General features: G+C 35.5%; 1 long non-coding RNA gene across 1 annotated transcript; it reads left to right on the top strand.

Annotated features, from left to right (window-relative positions):
* The first annotated feature begins 766 nt into the window (after positions 1 to 766).
* Positions 767 to 17,745, top strand: LOC127483819 (uncharacterized). The gene is made up of 3 exons (XR_007910540.2): positions 767 to 907; positions 13,880 to 13,966; positions 17,454 to 17,745. It is a non-coding gene; the product is annotated as an uncharacterized lncRNA (long non-coding RNA).
* The last annotated feature ends 77 nt before the right edge of the window (positions 17,746 to 17,822 follow it).

The raw sequence follows: 17,822 nt of genomic DNA, 5'->3' as shown, positions 1-17,822 counted from the left end.
TGGCATATTAGTCTCAACTTCACATAGCTTTCAATTAAAAAAGAAAGGAAAATTTATCATGGATTATTAGCATACTTGTTTTCCCTACAACTGACACAAACATGTTGTTTCATGTGTATCACATTTGGGCTTATTGTTTTTCAAAAAGATGAAGAAATAAAGAAGGAAGTTTACTATGAGATTCTGGAGAGACTTCCACAGAGTTGATATCTTAATTTTAGACTTGTTAACAAGATGAAATTTCAGACAATTCTTTTAACTGGGTGTTCAAATACTGAAACCATGCAAGGAAAACATTTATTTTGGCTGGCACCATGGCTCAATAGGCTAAACTTCCACCTGTGGCGCAGGTACCTCAGGTTCTAGTCCCGGTCAGGGCACCAGATTCTGTCCCAGTTGCTCCTCTTCCAGTCCAGCTCTCTGCTGTGGCCCAGGAAAGCAATGGAGGATGGCCCAAGTGCCTGGGCCCTGCACCCTCATGGGAGACCAGGAAGAAGCACCTGGCTCCTGGCTTCGGATCAGTGCAGTGTGCAGGCCGCAATGTGCCGGCCTTAGCGGCCACTTGGGGGATGAACCAACGGAAAAAGGAAGACCTTTCTCTCTGTCTCTCTCTCTTACTGTCTAACTCTGCCTGTCAAAAAAATAAATAATAATAATAATAATAAAAGAAAAACATTTATTTTGATATTTTAAAAATAATGTCAAACATTTCTCTTACTGCTATAATAATAAAGTAAGAATTTTCTATAATATATTTACGGTATGATCTAAAAAATGCAAAGAAAACATATCTGGTATCAAGATAACCAACACCACATGGTGTGAAGAACATTGAGTAGATGGAGTGTACAGTATTGAAGATGATACGTTTGAGTATTTTATAGTGGAAGAAGGATACTGTTGATGGGTAAGCTGAAAAACCATTATGAAAGGAAGGTCAGAGTAAGTAAATGACAATGACATATAATCTCAAACAAGAGAATGCATTATTTCCTTAGACATCTATGGTGTTATCACAAAATTCCTAACAAATGGTTTTAACACTTATCTACTTATTTATCAATAGTTAGTGTGAAGTGGTATAGAAATTCATACTTTTGCTACTATATAGTGATAGTTTTTGTCATTTCAAGGAAATTAGTAGGTATTAAATTAATAGAAAAATGAGAAACACATATATCATTCAGTTTGTAAAATACTTCCCATAATAAGAAATGTTAATTTTAGTCCATGATAAGCTAGGTGAATTTTCAGGTAACATGAGAGCATAAAATTTATATGATACATATAAGATACAACATATAATAACTATGTAAGCCAAAGTAACTTATTTCAGCTCCCTTCATGCTAATATTGTTACCTGTGAACAAAATCTTGGCTAAAATCATTTGGAACCATGTGAACAAAATCTTGGCTAACATCATTTAGAACCATGGCATTGGAATGATGGAGCTGTGAGAAACTAGGTCCTAGGAAAAGTTCTGGCTCAGAGATATTAATCTGACCATTTATATTGAATATTATAAATCAAAATAGACTTTTAGCCTGTTATGTTTGACTTTTCTTTGGCTCATAACAGACTTCATCATAAAATTTTAGGGATAATTGAAAGTAATCATCACTTAAAAAACTGAATTCACTTTCACAGGTAAAGTGCCAGAATCAAATAATTAATTTTACTTCAAAGTGTTAATGAAGAATTCATATCCCAATTGGAATTTTAGGAAAAAAAGAAAGTCATAGTGATAATTATTTGCATGAATTATTTGCATGAACTACACAGATAAGACCTAATGTTACATAGTGATCTAAAGCAAAGATTTCATGTAATTATAATGTCAAATTTTTTTGAGTACTCTTAAATATAATATTTCAGATTTTCAAACACGGTTTGATAACTGATTATTGGCATAGCAGAATTTGTAACAGTTACAGAAATAATTTGTCTATCTATCAACTATTTGTCATCCTTAGCACAATGATTAAAGTACACGTAGTACTTAATCAATGTGAGTTGTTATTATTTGTTTTATTCTGTGTCATTTTGTATTCCCTTATGTCTTTTGGCAGAACAAGATTATGGTTTTCTCTCTTAGGATACGTCAAGCTTTGTAGTGGCTTATTTATTTGAATAATCAAAATAATTATTACAACATTTTAAAAATCTTCCTTCTTTAAAGTTTCTGTCTATATAATATTACTAACGAATATTATTATTTTATGAGAATTACAATCTGTTGATTTAAAAACATGTGTGATACTGTTTGTGTTAGTAACTTATTCATAAACATATCAGAGGCTTGAGAGTGTTTCTATCTTAAAGTGTCAGTAATTTGGTACAGAACTATAACCACAGGTATCAAGTTTTTTAACTTTATTCCAGCAAATTTCCATCATATCACATACTGTTTCATCATTTTCTCTTTTTTAACATATTTTATGAAGCAGTATTTTTAAAGGATCATTATCTTTGTTTTTTATTGATTTGAGGGGCAGAGAGACACAGACAGAAACAGATAGAGACAGACAGCTTCATTCATGAGTTCCCTCTCCAAATGGCCACAAAATCTAGGGCTGGGTCTGGGGTAGTCAGGAGCCAGGAATTTTATGCAAATATCCCCTGTGGGTTGGTTGGGACCAAACTGAACTATTTGAGCCATCAACTGCTGCCTCTAGGGTCTGCATTGTCAGAAAGCAGGAATCAGAAGCCAGGGCCAACAATCAAACCCAGGCACATTAATATGGGACACAAATGTCTTAACCCGCATCTGTGCAAATAGTTCAAACAACTACCCTTGGAGTTTCTTTTATACCATAAGAACATAAAAAAAAAAAAGCTGTATTTCATTTTAGTAAGAGAGTTTGTAAAATAACCTTTGCTTCACTTTTTTATTCCTCTTAAATCTTCAATTCACTGTAAATAGAAATGTGAAGAAGGTAAATATATAAGGACTGCTTTAAATAAGTGTCCTTACTCTGTGCTGCACATGGCTTGCCAGAAGGAATTATACTTAAGGTAAGGAAGGGTAGTGAATAAGTGTGACAGTTCAAATTTTATATGAATTTCACCTTCCATTCAAACTGTATGATTTTATTTATATGATATAGTGGAATTGCCTTGCTGTAAATAGGCAAACACTTTGACAGTTAGGTTCCAGTAGTGGTTCTCAGCTTTAACAACCATTCAGATGAATGTGGTCATACAGAGGTCAATATATCATAATAAGTTTAAATCACTATTATATCCATAGTATTTCTGCCTCAGGAGTCTACTGAAAGTTTACAGCAGGAAACATAGAAGAATTGTGAGTGTATGTATGATACTTAAACAACTTTTGAGCTCTTTTTTTCCCATTATCCAACCAAGCAATATAGATATACCAAATCCAATATTCTGACTGAAAATATTTTATGTTTAATATTTATTTTCCATAAGGGAATATGCGTTGAAATTTCAAAAATATATTCTCTTGAGTACTTTTATTTATTGGACACAGCATTGGCAAGAAACCAATGTAATGGTTAGCAGCAAGACAGAGTGTAAGAAGTATATTTTTTAAAATGGAAGCTATTACATGGACAATGTACTAGAGCCACTTCATAGGTTTCTGATGTGATGCAGGTATTTCTGAAGCTGCCACTAGCCTAACACTTGCATATTTCCTTTGAAATTTTGCTTTTAGAATAGATAATACAGATCCAGGAAAATACAAGGTACATCCATAGGTGTTTGTAAATATCTGGAAATTATGTGTTGAAGGAATATACCTCAGTCAATTCAATGTGTTCTAATATTAACGATAATATCAGCCAGTGCCATGGCTCACTTGGCTAATCCTCCGCCTGCGGTGCGGCACCCCGGATTATAGTCCCGGTTGGGGTGCCAGGTACTAGTCCCGGTTGCTCCTCTTCCAGTCCAGCTCTCTGCTGTGGCCTGCGAGGGTAGAGGAGGATGGCCCAAGTGCTTGGGTCCCTGCACCCGCATGGGAGACTGGGAGGAAGTTCCCGGCTCCTGGCTTCGGATCAGCACAGTGCCAGCCATAGCGGCCATTAAGGGAGTGAACCAACAGAAGGAAGACCTTTCTCTCTGTCTCTCTCTCACTGTCTATAACTCTCTGTCTCTCTCTCTCACTGTCTAACTCTGCCTGGCAAAAAATAATAAAAAAAAAAATATCAATTGACGTTTAAGGTAGAAATCACAAGATACATTTTTGACATTTTAAATACTTTAAAAACCAACAAAGGTTCTTGTTTTGATTAGTTATTATACCTCCTATTCTATATAGGGTGCAGAGTAGTTGAATATGTGGTTCTACTTAAACATTCATTACCAGGGCCGGTGCTGTGGCATAGTTGGTAAAACCACTGTCTACTGTGCTGCCATCCCATATGACTACCATTTGGAGTCCTGGATACTCCACTTCTGATCCAGCCCCCTGATGATGGCCTGGAAGAGCAGCAGAAGATGGCCCAAGTACTTGGGCCCCTGTACCCATATGGGAGACCCAGAGGAAGCTCCTTTCTCCTGGTTTCAGATAAGCCCAGCTCTGAACTTTGTGGCCATTTTGAGAGTGAACCAGCAGATGGAATCTCTCTTTCTGTCTCTCTCTCTCTGTAGCTCTGCCTTTTAAGTAAATAAATATTAAAAAAATTCATCACCTTTCTGCCAAATTTCTTGGCTATTTGTTATCTGTAATAAACTATCAAGATATTTACTAATATAGTTCACAAAATTGAGTAACATGTACTTCAATTATTAATTCACTTATGCATTTGGAAAATAAATAAACATTTATTTTTAATGCTTATTTGGTAATAAAAATATAAACACATAAAAAGCCAAATAAGGTATTTTTAGGTACTTCCAACTGTTAAAACAAAAATAAAAACAGTGGAAAAGAAACTAAAGAGTCATGGTCCAGGGTGACGTGTGTGTGGTAGAGGGGAGAGGGAAAGACAGAGACTTTAGCAAGGGTACTCAGACAAGTCTTCTCAGAGGAAGGACATAAGAGTTTTCCTGCATGCTGAGAAGAACAGTCATGTAGTGATAGATTTAAGCATTTGTAATAGAGAAAATAGTACATGTCAACATTTCAAACAGGATAACTATTAGTATGACTGTGGAGCAGAAGGAAGTTGAATAAAGTAGAACAGGAAAAAGAATTCATATTACGCATGTAAATGAATTGCTCAATTTAAATGTTTTTTAAAAAAGATTTTTATTTTATTTATTTGAAAGACAAAGTTACAGAGAGGTAGAGAGCAAGAGAGAGGTGTTCCATCCGTTGGTTCACTCGCCAAATGGCCGCAACAGCCGGAGCTGAGCCTATATGGAGCAAAGAGCCAGGAACTTCTTCAAGTCTCCCACATGGGTTCAGGGGCCCAAAGACTTGGATCATCCTGTGCTTCTTTCCAAGGCATACTAGCAGGGAGCTGGATTGGAAGTGGAACAGCCTAGACACAAACCAGTGCACATATGAGATGCTAGTTCTATGAGTCAGGGCTGAAACCTGCTGTACCACAGCGTGCGTCCCTAATTAAACTTTCAAAAGTATATAGAGATTTAGATTTATATCTTTATATATATATATACCTAGACCTAGAGTTATACATGCATATGTAAAAGCTTACAATAGTTTTTATTTACCAAAAGTCTTGGTGAAATAAAAAAGCTAAAATAAACAAACAAACTTTTTTAAAGGGATCCAAATGCATTGTCAAATAGGGTAGCCACTAACCAAATGTGGAAATTTACATTTTAATTAATTGAAGTTCAGTAAAATTGAAACTTCAATTCCTCAGTGACATAAATGATAACTTCAAGTACTCAATATCTATTTGTGGCTTAAGATTACTGCCTTGGACAGTGAAGACACAGAACACAACGCCATTTGAAGAATGACTGGATGTTGCTGTTCTAAGAGCACAGCTCAGAATAAATGCTAACGATGCTAATGTTTGCATTTTTGGATTATGTTTTTTATCATTATTCCTTTCTATGAAATAGTCAGCTACCCATTTGGGAATAATCTGATGTTTAGGAATTTGCACAACACATTTTGTAGTCCTATTTAGATGACTGACATATATTTTCCTAGACTTAAGATTATTTTAATAATATATATTATATATGAATATGTTATGACAAAACTTAGGATGTACTCATATTAAATATATACAACTAATTTGTATATAGCTACTCTAATTTTACCTCCTGCTTACCTTATTATTTCAGTATTAAGCTGGCAGTTCAATCTAGAGGTACATATGGTGATTGACTAAGGAAAGAACTTGGAATGCAGCCCATTGACTAAGTACAGAATAGGTACTTACACTATTCCCCCATGTAAAAAAAGTGCATATAATTTTCCTTGGAGCAAAACAGTTATTTCCTTTAGGAATTTCCACCTCACTTAAGTTTCTGAGTTTAATTGACTCATTTTTTGAGAATATTTAAAGTAGAAAATAGAGAAAAGTATGTAGTCAATTTTGCATTCATAAATCACATTTAAAAATTTCTAACTTTTTCATGCTGCTTGTATTTTATCTCAAAACGAATGTCATTTTGTAATAAGTGTATAATGGGGCCAGCGGTGTGGCGTAGCCGCTGCCTGCTGTGCCAACATCCCATATGGGCGCCAGTTCTAGCCTCGGCTGCTCCGCTTCTGATCCAGCTCTCTGCTATGTCCTGTGAAAGCAGTAGAAGATGGCCCAAGCCCTTGGGCCCCCGCACCCACATGGGAGACATGGAAGAAGCTCCTTTCTCCTGGCTTCAGATCAGCCCAGCTCTGGCCATTGTGGCCACTTGGGGAGTGAACCAGTGGATGGAATACTTCTCTCTCTCTCTCTCTCTCTCTCTTTCTCTCTCTCTGCCTCTGTCTCTCTGTTAATCTGCATTTCAAATAAATAAATAAATCTTTAAAAATTAAAAAATAAGTGTATAAGGAGTTATAGGTGTATAAGGAGTTATCTCCTCTTAAGCTTCTGTATTTGTTATGTGAAAGATCTATTTCAGGAGAAAATAGATTTAACATTTCCATTTAAAATATCTTTTTAAAAACATTTTAGTAAATGCAAAACAAAATATTCACAGTTAGAGGTTAAACAAAGAATAACTGAATAACATTGATTAACTTCTCTTACAAAAGATGTAGAGAATTTTCAGAAATTTTTTGAAGTTTAAATAGAAATGTATAATTTATAAGATAACATATGCTCACATATATAACACATATGAATGTACATATTCATATGCAGATGTATATGATGGTATGGCATGATTAAGAAATAATGTAAAAGAGGCAAAAACTGAGGACAAATAACAAATAAAAAACAGAAAAAGGACAGGAAAATAATATACCAAAAATAACACCAACAATTATATTAAATTGATTAAACTCTATAAAAAGGCAGAACTTATCATACTAGATTTTTTAAAAAGAACTTAGTTTTTACTATTTACAATAAACCTATTAAAATATATGTACATGTATAAGTAAAGAGTAAATTAATGGAAAATACATATGTATTCTGAAGATTCTTAAAATAACATGAAAGCCTTGGATGTGTCATGTAATATCAAGATAGACTCCTAAACAATGAAACTTATCATGCAAAAAAAAAAAAAAAAAAAAAACCCAAACCATTTTCCTTTACAATAGAGTTAGCAAAAAGTGTAGCAGTAAAAGAACTTTAACATGAATGAGGCAAAAAATAATAGGCTAAAATAAACAAACAAAATGAGAAAGACATTTTGGAAAGCAGTTAGACCACCTATGCCACACTTTAGAGAGCTTGCATTCAAATCCCATCTTTGCTCCTGATTTCACCTTCTGACTCATGTATACCTTGAGAGCATCAGATAATGACTCAGGTGGTTGAGTCACTGCCATCCATGTGGGAAATGTGGATTGAGATCTTTGTTCTTGGCTTTGACCTGGCCCAGCTTCAGCTGTTGCAGGCATTGAGGGTATAAACCAGCAGATGAGAGATTGCTCTCTGTCTCTGCCTCTTTCTGTTCCTCTTTCCAAATATTAAAATAAGTAAATCAGTATTTTTAAAAATCTGCAACTATAGTTTAGAAGTGTTAACTTTCTGTTATAAAGATTTGATAAACAATAAGTTAGTGACACAAAACATAAACAATATTATCAAAAACTTGATATTTATAAAATACTGAATTTTTGAAAGAATATCTATTATTTTCAAAGGTGTAAAAATATGTATGATTGGGCCATATGCTAAATAATAAAGCAACCAAACAAGTTCATAAAGATGGAAAATGAGAAAGTATGATTTTCTTAAAAATAGAATAGCAATAACTAATGATATCATCTGGAAGATGACTTAATAATCTGAAAGTCAAAGAGGAATTTACAAGACTAATTGAAACATATTCTACAAAATAAAATAGTCCTCAGAGGCAGAGAGAAAACATGATTATATCAATCACTGAAGAAAAAAGTTAGAAAATAAAACATTTTTATGATAGAGATTATAAGCAAATAAGAGTAAGTAGAAGCTAAATTCCTCATTCTGAGGAAGGATACATGTATTAAAAAAATGACATTATTTTTAACGGTGAAACACTGTTTTCCAGAGTAGGATAAATGAAGAATGTCCACCCTCACCACTTCTATTTTGGGGGTGCTTACTAGGTGCTCACATCGTATTTTCATTGCCAGTAATAACAAAGGGCAAATATTTAAGCTAGAAGATAAGATGCCATTTAAGATCCTGCATCCCCTATCAGAGAACCTGGATTCAATACCTGTCTCTGGCACCTGAAACCAGCTCCCTACTGATACAAACCCTGGGAGACAGCAGGGATGCTTCAAGTAGTTGCACTTCTGTTAGGAACCTGGGAGATTTGGATTGTGTTCCCAGTTCCTGGCTTCTGCATGGCCCAGTCCTGACTGTTGTAGATGAGAATTCTTTCTCTCCCTTCTCTCTGCTTCTCAAATAAATAAATAAATAAAGATGCATAAACATTAGAAAATAATAAAATAGCTGATGTTTATTAAGTCTTAAATGTAGTACATTTTGACTGTATTTCCTTGACTCTTACAACAACCCTACAACTGGTGACACTGTAATCATTTTATTTGAAAGGCAGAGTTACAGAGAGGCAGAGGCAGAGAGAGAGAGGGAGGCAGAGAGAGAGAGAGAGAGAGAGGGAGGGAGGGAGGGAGGAGGGGAGAGAGAGAGAGAGAGAGAGGTCTTCCATCCACTGGTTCACTCCCCAAATGGTCACAATGGCTGGAGCTGCACCATTCCCGAGCCAGGAGCCAAAAGCTTCTTCCAGGTCTCCCACATGGGTGCAGGGGCCCAACCACTTGGGCCATCTTCCACTGCTTTCCCTGGCCATAGGAGAGAGCTGGATTGCAAGTGGAGCAGCCAAGACTCAAACCGGCACCAGTATAGGATGCCAACACTATAGGAGGCGGCTTTACCTGCTACACCACAGTGCCAGCCCTAACTGTAATCATTTTGAAAATGAGAAAGCTTAGCACAGAAGGTTTAAGTAATGTAGATACAGATAGAGTTGGATTTCTCACACAAGAAGAAACACAAGCTCCCACAGATCTTAATAAGACTATATACTGATTTCTAGTAATAAAGCTTTTGCTATAATAAAATAGATATTAATTCAAACATTGGTCTGCAAGATTAACAGGGTGAGAATAGCAAAAATTCCATTAAGTTGCAAGGAAACTAGAGTGTCTTTATCTTAGTATTAATATATTAAATACTTTGAATAACTTTCTTTGAAGAAAGAAAAATTCATAAGATCACTGAAAAGTAATCTCAGATCCTATGGAGGTATACACACAAACACAAAGGCTTTTTACCATGAAATCTACACATTATTAAATATATATGGCTATAAGATATGTTATCTATCTATCTATCTATCTATGCAACACACACATGTATCAGAAAAAGAAACTTATAGTTTCCTTATTGAACTGAAACCTTCTTATCAATGTATGATTGTCCCTGGTTTCCAGTAATAAATGAAAACCTCAAAAGATCAAGTCTGTTGACATGAGAGCTATTTAATCTTATTAGATAAATAAGGACATTTGTACTGCATATTTGCATAGCACTAACACATGTTTTTGTAATATTTCTTTTTGTTAAGGATAATGAAATATCCTGTGACATGGAACAATCTACTAATATAATTCTAAACCAGTTATTTTCATTATTTGAAATGGAAAACCTTCATTAAAGAGAACTATAATTTTCCATTTAAATTATACACCATATTTTTAGAAAGATTCATCCTAAAATAATTAACCTATAATGACCTCAGTATGTATATTTATCTGTGCAGATTTCCATAAAATAAAAGCTAGAACTACAGGCAGTGACTATTCTTTTAAAAACACTGGAGGATGTGTTTAGCCTTGTGTCCCACATCACAGTACCATGATTTGATTCTTGGTACCAGCTCCTGACTCCAGCTTCTTACTAATGTGCACACTGGGCAGGAGTGGTGATGGTTCAAGTAATGGATTCCAGCCATCCACACGGCAGGTCCATAGCCACAAGCTATTGAAGTATTTTGGGAAGTGAATCAGTGCATGCAATTTCTCTGTCTCTCTCCATTTCTCTTTGTAGTTTTCCTCTGTCAGTCAAATAAATATATTTTTATAAGAAAAGAAGGGCCTATGAGAGATCATTTTAAAAAACAGAGAACCCTGAAGCTAGTCCTCTACTGTCATTGGTGCCTTCATTCCCCAATGCAAGAACTTATGCCTACATAGGAAATAATATTAAAAAACTAAAACTTCCAATTGGGTTAATTTACTAAGTCACATTTATTAAAAATGTCATCTGGTTTAGTTTCTCTATGAGAAATCTGCAAACTGTCACCCATCCTTGGTCCCAGGTATGTAGAGATTTGCAGAACATTTTCTTAATCACACCATTAATCTGTGTATATGTCATGGGAGCCCACATTCCAGGCCTATGGATATCGTCAACACTATTATTAAGGTACTCTACCTTCCCTAACTCCTATATGTGCATATGTTGGCTAAAAAGTGTTTCATGAAATTAAATTCCAGAAATTGAGCATATTCTTGGTGTTTTCAAAGTATGTCACATGTTTTCAATCATTGAGATTTTAACCAGGAATTCAGGTAAAAAGAGAATGAGCTATGACATCCAAGATTTATAATTCTGCTTGCTGTTAATAGAAAACAGATCAATTGGACACTATGAGAAACAGTGACTTGATCAGCCCTTGTCCTGACTGTTGGTGTACAATGTAATATTTTATCCATTTTAGTATTTTTTTTGTTCTAGTACTATTGGTTGAATTTTTTTTTTTGACAGGCAGAGTGGATAGTGAGAGAGAGAGACAGAGAGAAAGGTCTTCCTTTTGCCGTTGGTTCACCCTCCAATGGCCGCCACGGCCGGCACGCTGTGGCTAGCATACCGCGCTGATCCAAAGGCAGGAGCCAGTTGCTTCTCCTGGTCTCCCATGGGGTGCAGGGCCCAAGCACTTAGGCCATCCTCCACTGCACTCCCGAGCCATAGCAGAGAGCTGGCCTGGAAGAGGGGCTACCGGGACAGAATCCAGCGCCCCGACCGGGATTAGAACCTCCGCTAGGAAGAGGATTGCCTAGTGAGCCACGGCACCGGCCAATTGGTTGAATTCTGTAATTAACACACAATTATTCTTAAGTGTTTAAATTTAACTGAAAAGTGATCCCTGTTAAATATAAGAGTGAGAATAAGAGAGGCAGGAGATGTACAATTTGGGACATGCTCAATTGGACTTGCCCCAAATGGTGGAGTTAGAAATGTGCCAGGGGATTCCAATACAATCCTATCAAGGTTGCATGTACCAATGCCATCTCACTAGTCCAAGTGATCAATTTCAGTTCACAATTGATCACACTGATAGGTCTAAGAGCCAAAGGGATCACACAAACAAGACTAATGTCTGCTAATACTAACTGATAGAATATAAAAGGGAGAGAACGATCCAACATGGGAAACAGGATACACAGCAGACTCATAGAATGGCACATGTCCTAAACAGCACTCTGGCCTCAGAATCAGCCCTTAAGGCATTCAGATCTGGCTGAAGAGCCCATGAAAGTATTTTAGGCATGGAAAGCCAAGACACTCTGTCAAAAAACAAACAAACAAACAAACAAACACCTAAATGAAAGATCTCTGTGAGTGAGATCCCAGTGGAAAGAACGGGCCATCAAAGAAGGAGGTACCTTTCTCTGAAGGGAGGAGAGAACTTCCACTTTGATTATGACCCTGTCGGAATTAGATCAAAGTCGGCAAACTCAAAAGGCTTCCATAGCCTTGGCAACTCATGACTAGAGCCTAGGGACATTACTGATGCCATAAACAAGAGTGTCAAATTGTTAAGTCAACAACAGGAGTCACTGTGTACTTACTCCTCATGTGGGATCTGTCCTTAATGTGTTGTCGAATGTGAAGTAATGTTATAACTAGTACTGAAACAGTATTTTACACTTTATGTTTTGTGTGGGTGCAAACTGATGACATCTTTACTTAATATATACTGAATTGATCTTCTGTATATAAAGATAATTGAAAATGAATCGATGTGAATGGAATGGGAGAGGGAGTGGGAGATGGGAGGGGTGCGAGTGGGAGGGAAGTTACGGTGGAGGAAAGCCATTGTAATCCATAAACTATACTTTGGAAATTTATATTTACTAAATAAAAGTTAAAAAAAAAACAGATCAATGGATAGATGTCTTAGTCTGTTTTGTGCTTCTATAATAGAATGCCTGAGATGGAATAATTTTATTTCTCACAGTTCTTGAGTCTGGAAAACTTAAGATCAAGGAACAGCCAGCTTTGGTGTCGGGTTTCAGGACGGTGCCTTGTTATTGGCAGAAAGCAGAAGCCCAGAGAATCCACTCCAGTAAAAACAAAACAAAACAAAACAGCATTTATTTATTCATGATGGGGAGCCATCATGACGTACACACTCCCCATTAGGCAATACCTCTAACATGGCTGCACTGGAGATTAAGGTTCCAATACATGAATTTTGGGAATACATTTAAACTATAGCAACACGTATCAATTTTCATAGGACAAAAGGCAGCAGGTAATCTCTACATAACAAAAACTGCCAGTTGAGTATGATCAATGAGTTTTGGTTTTGTGGCGTGAGTACGGTTAATCAGATTGATAGAGTTCAGACATGACATTTCTCATTTCCTAATAGAGTATGCTGCAAAACAGATTTATAACTTCTGAGACTTGAGGTATATATGACATTATTTCTATGAAATATTTGTGTTACCATAGATCACAGCTTTAAATTTGAATATCTTTTACACAACTATTACTATTTTCCACCTCATCTCAAATGTTTACTGTTATAGACTTTAACTGATTCTTAATCTCTTTTAAAGCACCATGAGCACTAAGCCATTTACCATGTTATATATCATATTTTATTTTCTGAATTTTTCTAAAGACTACCAAGGCAGTTTGAAAAATAGATTGCATTCACTTTCAAATAGTACATGATAGAAGTTATAATGCAGTAATTATTCATACTGTTATTATCATAAAGGAAGTACCACTAAAATAAATTAATAGGCACATTTCTATGTTTCTATTACAAACATTTCATATTTTAGTCTACACTTCACTTTATTGGAGCTTCTGGTTTTAAAACATGCTTACTGATTAATGCACTGATTTTATATCCTTATTAACTCCTCTTTCTATAATACAGAGAAATGCAATCTTGAATCTCAGACATAGAGTCAAATCCAACATGGCACAGATGTAACTGGGAATATGCTACTGACAGTGATTCTGCATGCTTACTGAGTTATTTCACTTTATTTTGCTGAAGCTAAGAAGAAACATTGCATCACAGCTGTACTTCTTGACCAGAAATGTGAGGATGACAGTAAACAGTTTCAAACTAGCCTCAAAAAAGGTATTTACCTCATACCATAAAAGTCCTAATCAATACTGAAAGCTTAATTGACAGTTGTTATAAGATATTCACACTATTTGTATTTATGAGTCTCATTTCACAAATATTTTAGTTATTTTCCTAAGTAACTAATTAATGATTATATTGAATTCCTTATCTTGTACTAAGAATACAAACCCATTTTAATTTATAATATTGTTTATCTGGGCTAAGCAATATTTAAAAAAAGCCTTATTCAACTGTATTGATATATTGTAATATTTGTTAAGTAAATACTTTTGAAAGGGAGAAAATTCTTTCCATAAGATAGCATAAGCAGAAGAGATCTGTTTATTCTAGATATTATATGGCATTGTAGATTTGCCTTCATTTTTTCTAAAGATTTATTTTATTTATTTGAAAGAGTTACAGAGAACGGTACAGAGAGAGAGAGAGAGGTCTTCTCTCTGCTGGTTCACTCCCCAAATGGCCAAAACATCTGGAGCTGGGCCAATCCAAATCCAGGAGCCAGGAGCCAGGAGCAAGGAACCACTTCCTAGTCTCCAACGTGTTGCAGGGGGCCCAAGGACTTAGGCTATTTTCCTCTGCTCTCCCAGGTGCATTTGTAGGGATCAGAAGTGGAGCACCTGGGACAAACACCAACGCCCATATGGGATGCCAGTGCTGCAGTCCTGGGTTTTTACCCACTGTGCCACAGCACTGGCCCCTATCTTCACTTTAAAAAGTTAGAGTACATAAGAATAAACCAGAAAGTGCCCATAATCTTCTCCCCTATATAACTACTGTTGAAACATGAGTGAGAAATTCTACAGTTTTACTCGCTATTTCACTTTTTAAGAACATACATAAAACTAAATTGTTATTCTAATTTTTCACTAAAGTTATAATATTAATTCTATGGATGTTTCTGTAAATGCTAAAATTATACAAAAATCTGTAAATGAGCTATTAATTTTTCAATGGTTATATCACCTCAAACTTGTATTACAGATGATTTTTCATTCACTTATCATAGATAAATTACATTACTCAAGTGCTTTCTACTATATATCAATACCACAATTGGTCAAGCAGGAAACTGAATTCTACCCACTACTTAATTAATTAGTTAATTAGTTAGTTAATTTTGAACAAGAGGCCTCATATGAGCAAATTCGGGAATGTCACTAAAAGAATTTTAATGGTAGCAAAAGGGATGATATCAATTAAATTAGGTAGCTACTGAGATTCCTTTTTTCCCAGCCTATTCTAACTTTTAAATCAGTGTTGCCTAATAGATTGAAACAAAATTAATTTTAATTTACATAATAAATTATGGTTATTAATTTTGTGTCAACCTGGCTAGATTACAATGCCCAAATATGTGGTCAAACATGATTCTGACTATTTCTGTGAAGGTGTTTTTAAGATGAGATTAACATTTAAATGGATGAGTTTTGGGTAAAGCAGATTAGCCTCTATAATGAGGGTTATCCCATTGGTTGAAGGCCTTAATGGAATAAAGTATGACTTTCCATGAGGACCAACGAATTCTGCTTGCAGACTGCTTTTATACTTTTCTGTGGGCCTCCAACCTGCTGTCCTATGCTGCAGATTTTGTATGTGTTGCTCTGCAGTTGTGCCAGTACATTTCTTAAAATCTTTCTCTCTCCTAGTCTCCTCTCAACATATTTAGATACATAGTTAAATACAGACAGAGTTAGAGGTAACCATAAAAATATACATCTTTTATATCTAAATATGTATTTTAAGAGAGACAAAATAGGATACTATATATGTATATAAGAATATGCAAATATATAATCTTTCTATTTATATATATCTATGTATGATGGTGTCGCTCCCCCTCTTCATGGAGGACCGACACAGGACCCTGCGCTGTTCTTTCGTCTGCTCTGCCCTCCCCGGGTTTGCTGCTGGTTCTTCCTGGGTTGGCTACCGTCCCCTCCACCTCCGTGGAAGGGCGGTTCCCCCTGCCACATTCCCCGCTTCCGCAGGGGAGCGGCACACCGCTGGCCGGCTCTCTTGGGGGCTGCACAGGTGTTCCCTTAGATGTTCCCCTTAGATGTTCCCCTTAGATGTTCCTGGTGCATGTTCTCTCTCTCCTCCTTTATAGTCCTTCTCCGCCAATCCCAACTCGGCTGCCCACACGCTGAGTACGCTGCTCTCCTCCAATCAGGAGCAGGTCCTGCTGTTTATTGGCTGAACTGGAGGCAGCTGTGTAGAAGCTGTTTTCTTCTCTCCCAGCGCCATATTGTGGGAGAGCAGATGCATAGAATAAGTCTTAATTCCAGTAACTTAGTCTAGTCCGAGTTGCTCCCCACAGATGGTATCTCAAAAGATTGTGGAAAAATGGAGTTAAAGACAAGTGTTATGCTACTTTGGAAAAATTTCTGGAATCTATGCATTATTCTTTTTATACTGTATATTCCATGAGTTTTTTGACATATAATCATATATAATTATACACATGAATATATATGTACAAGCACATATATACTTTATGTTGGTTTCGATTTATTTCTCTGAAAAATCCTGAATACTGACATAACTTGTAAATATAATTAGCTAGGAAAGAAGTTTAGTTTCACATTATGAATTTGATTTGAGTTACACACTTTAAAAAGTAGAGATTAATTTGTATGTAGATGAAATACACTTTTATGATAGCATGACTCCATAACTAACATAAGATGCTGAATGAATAAATGAAAGTTGTATTTATGAGTCTCATTTCACATGTATTTTAGTTACGTTCCTAAGTAACTAATGAATGATTATATTGAATTCCTTATCTTGTACTAGGAATACAAACCCATTTCAATTTTTAATATTGTTTATATTCTCTTTTATATTACTTCAATTTGAGTTCTCCTTACACCACAATTTGATATCCACTTTTATCATACATAAAATAATTTTCCCTCCAAAGTTATCAATGAGAATTTTTTTCGTTGTTTGACTTCACAATTTAAATTAATAATTGATTATTTATTCTGCTAACCAGTAAAGTTAGGATAGACCAATCTATTTTCCCTCTCTAACCCTCTGGCTGGTGTTTTACTACCTTGTGTTTCCTTTTCTCATAAGTAGACTCAGTTGCTATACACTGATCTTTATTTTGGATTTCTCAACTTTTCAGTTTCCATTCTTACTCTGGTACCTCAACCAGTTTAATGACTTCTTCCACCATGCACAATCAAATCCCTCATTTTATCCCTTTTTATGGGAGCTCTCTGTGGAGTTTTGTTGCCCAATTGCTTGCATAATATCTATATCTGGTATATTTCAAGCATATATGAAGGTACTTAAACAATTCATGGAAAATGGAATTAACAGGTGTTTATTTTGGAGCAAAAAATTATTGGAATCTATGTATTTTTTCATAAGACATATTTTCTAAGAATTTTTCAAAGATCCCTCCTACTACTTAGAATGTCCACAGCTTGTCATTAACTCCAATTTATCAAACACATTCTTCTTTCAGAAATCTCCTTGAAGCACACCAGCATCTGGTTGTTCAAATCAATGACCTGTAAGCTATATTTGACTCTTCCTCTCTTCTTTGTCCATTCAAATAAATTACGATATTTAACACTTTGTTGCCTTTCATGTCTTCTGCCAGCACTCAGGACTCTATTCTTGTCAGCGCCTGAAATATTATCTCTTTGTATATGAGGGTATTTTAAAAAGTTTATGGAAAATGCATATTATAATAAAACCATGCCTAGTGTCAGATATTTTTGCATCCAATCTTTTAATTCTATTTTCTATGAATTTTAGACCATTTTATAGAATAAATCTAGGGGCAAGTATTTACTATAGAGGTTAAAACAGAGCTTGACATCTGGACCCC

This window comes from Oryctolagus cuniculus, chromosome 12 (genome assembly GCF_964237555.1).
Source record: "Oryctolagus cuniculus chromosome 12, mOryCun1.1, whole genome shotgun sequence".
NCBI classification, from domain to species: Eukaryota; Metazoa; Chordata; class Mammalia; order Lagomorpha; family Leporidae; genus Oryctolagus; species Oryctolagus cuniculus.
Note: the sequence above shows the minus strand (reverse complement) of the source record. Positions and strands in the feature narration are given on the sequence as shown.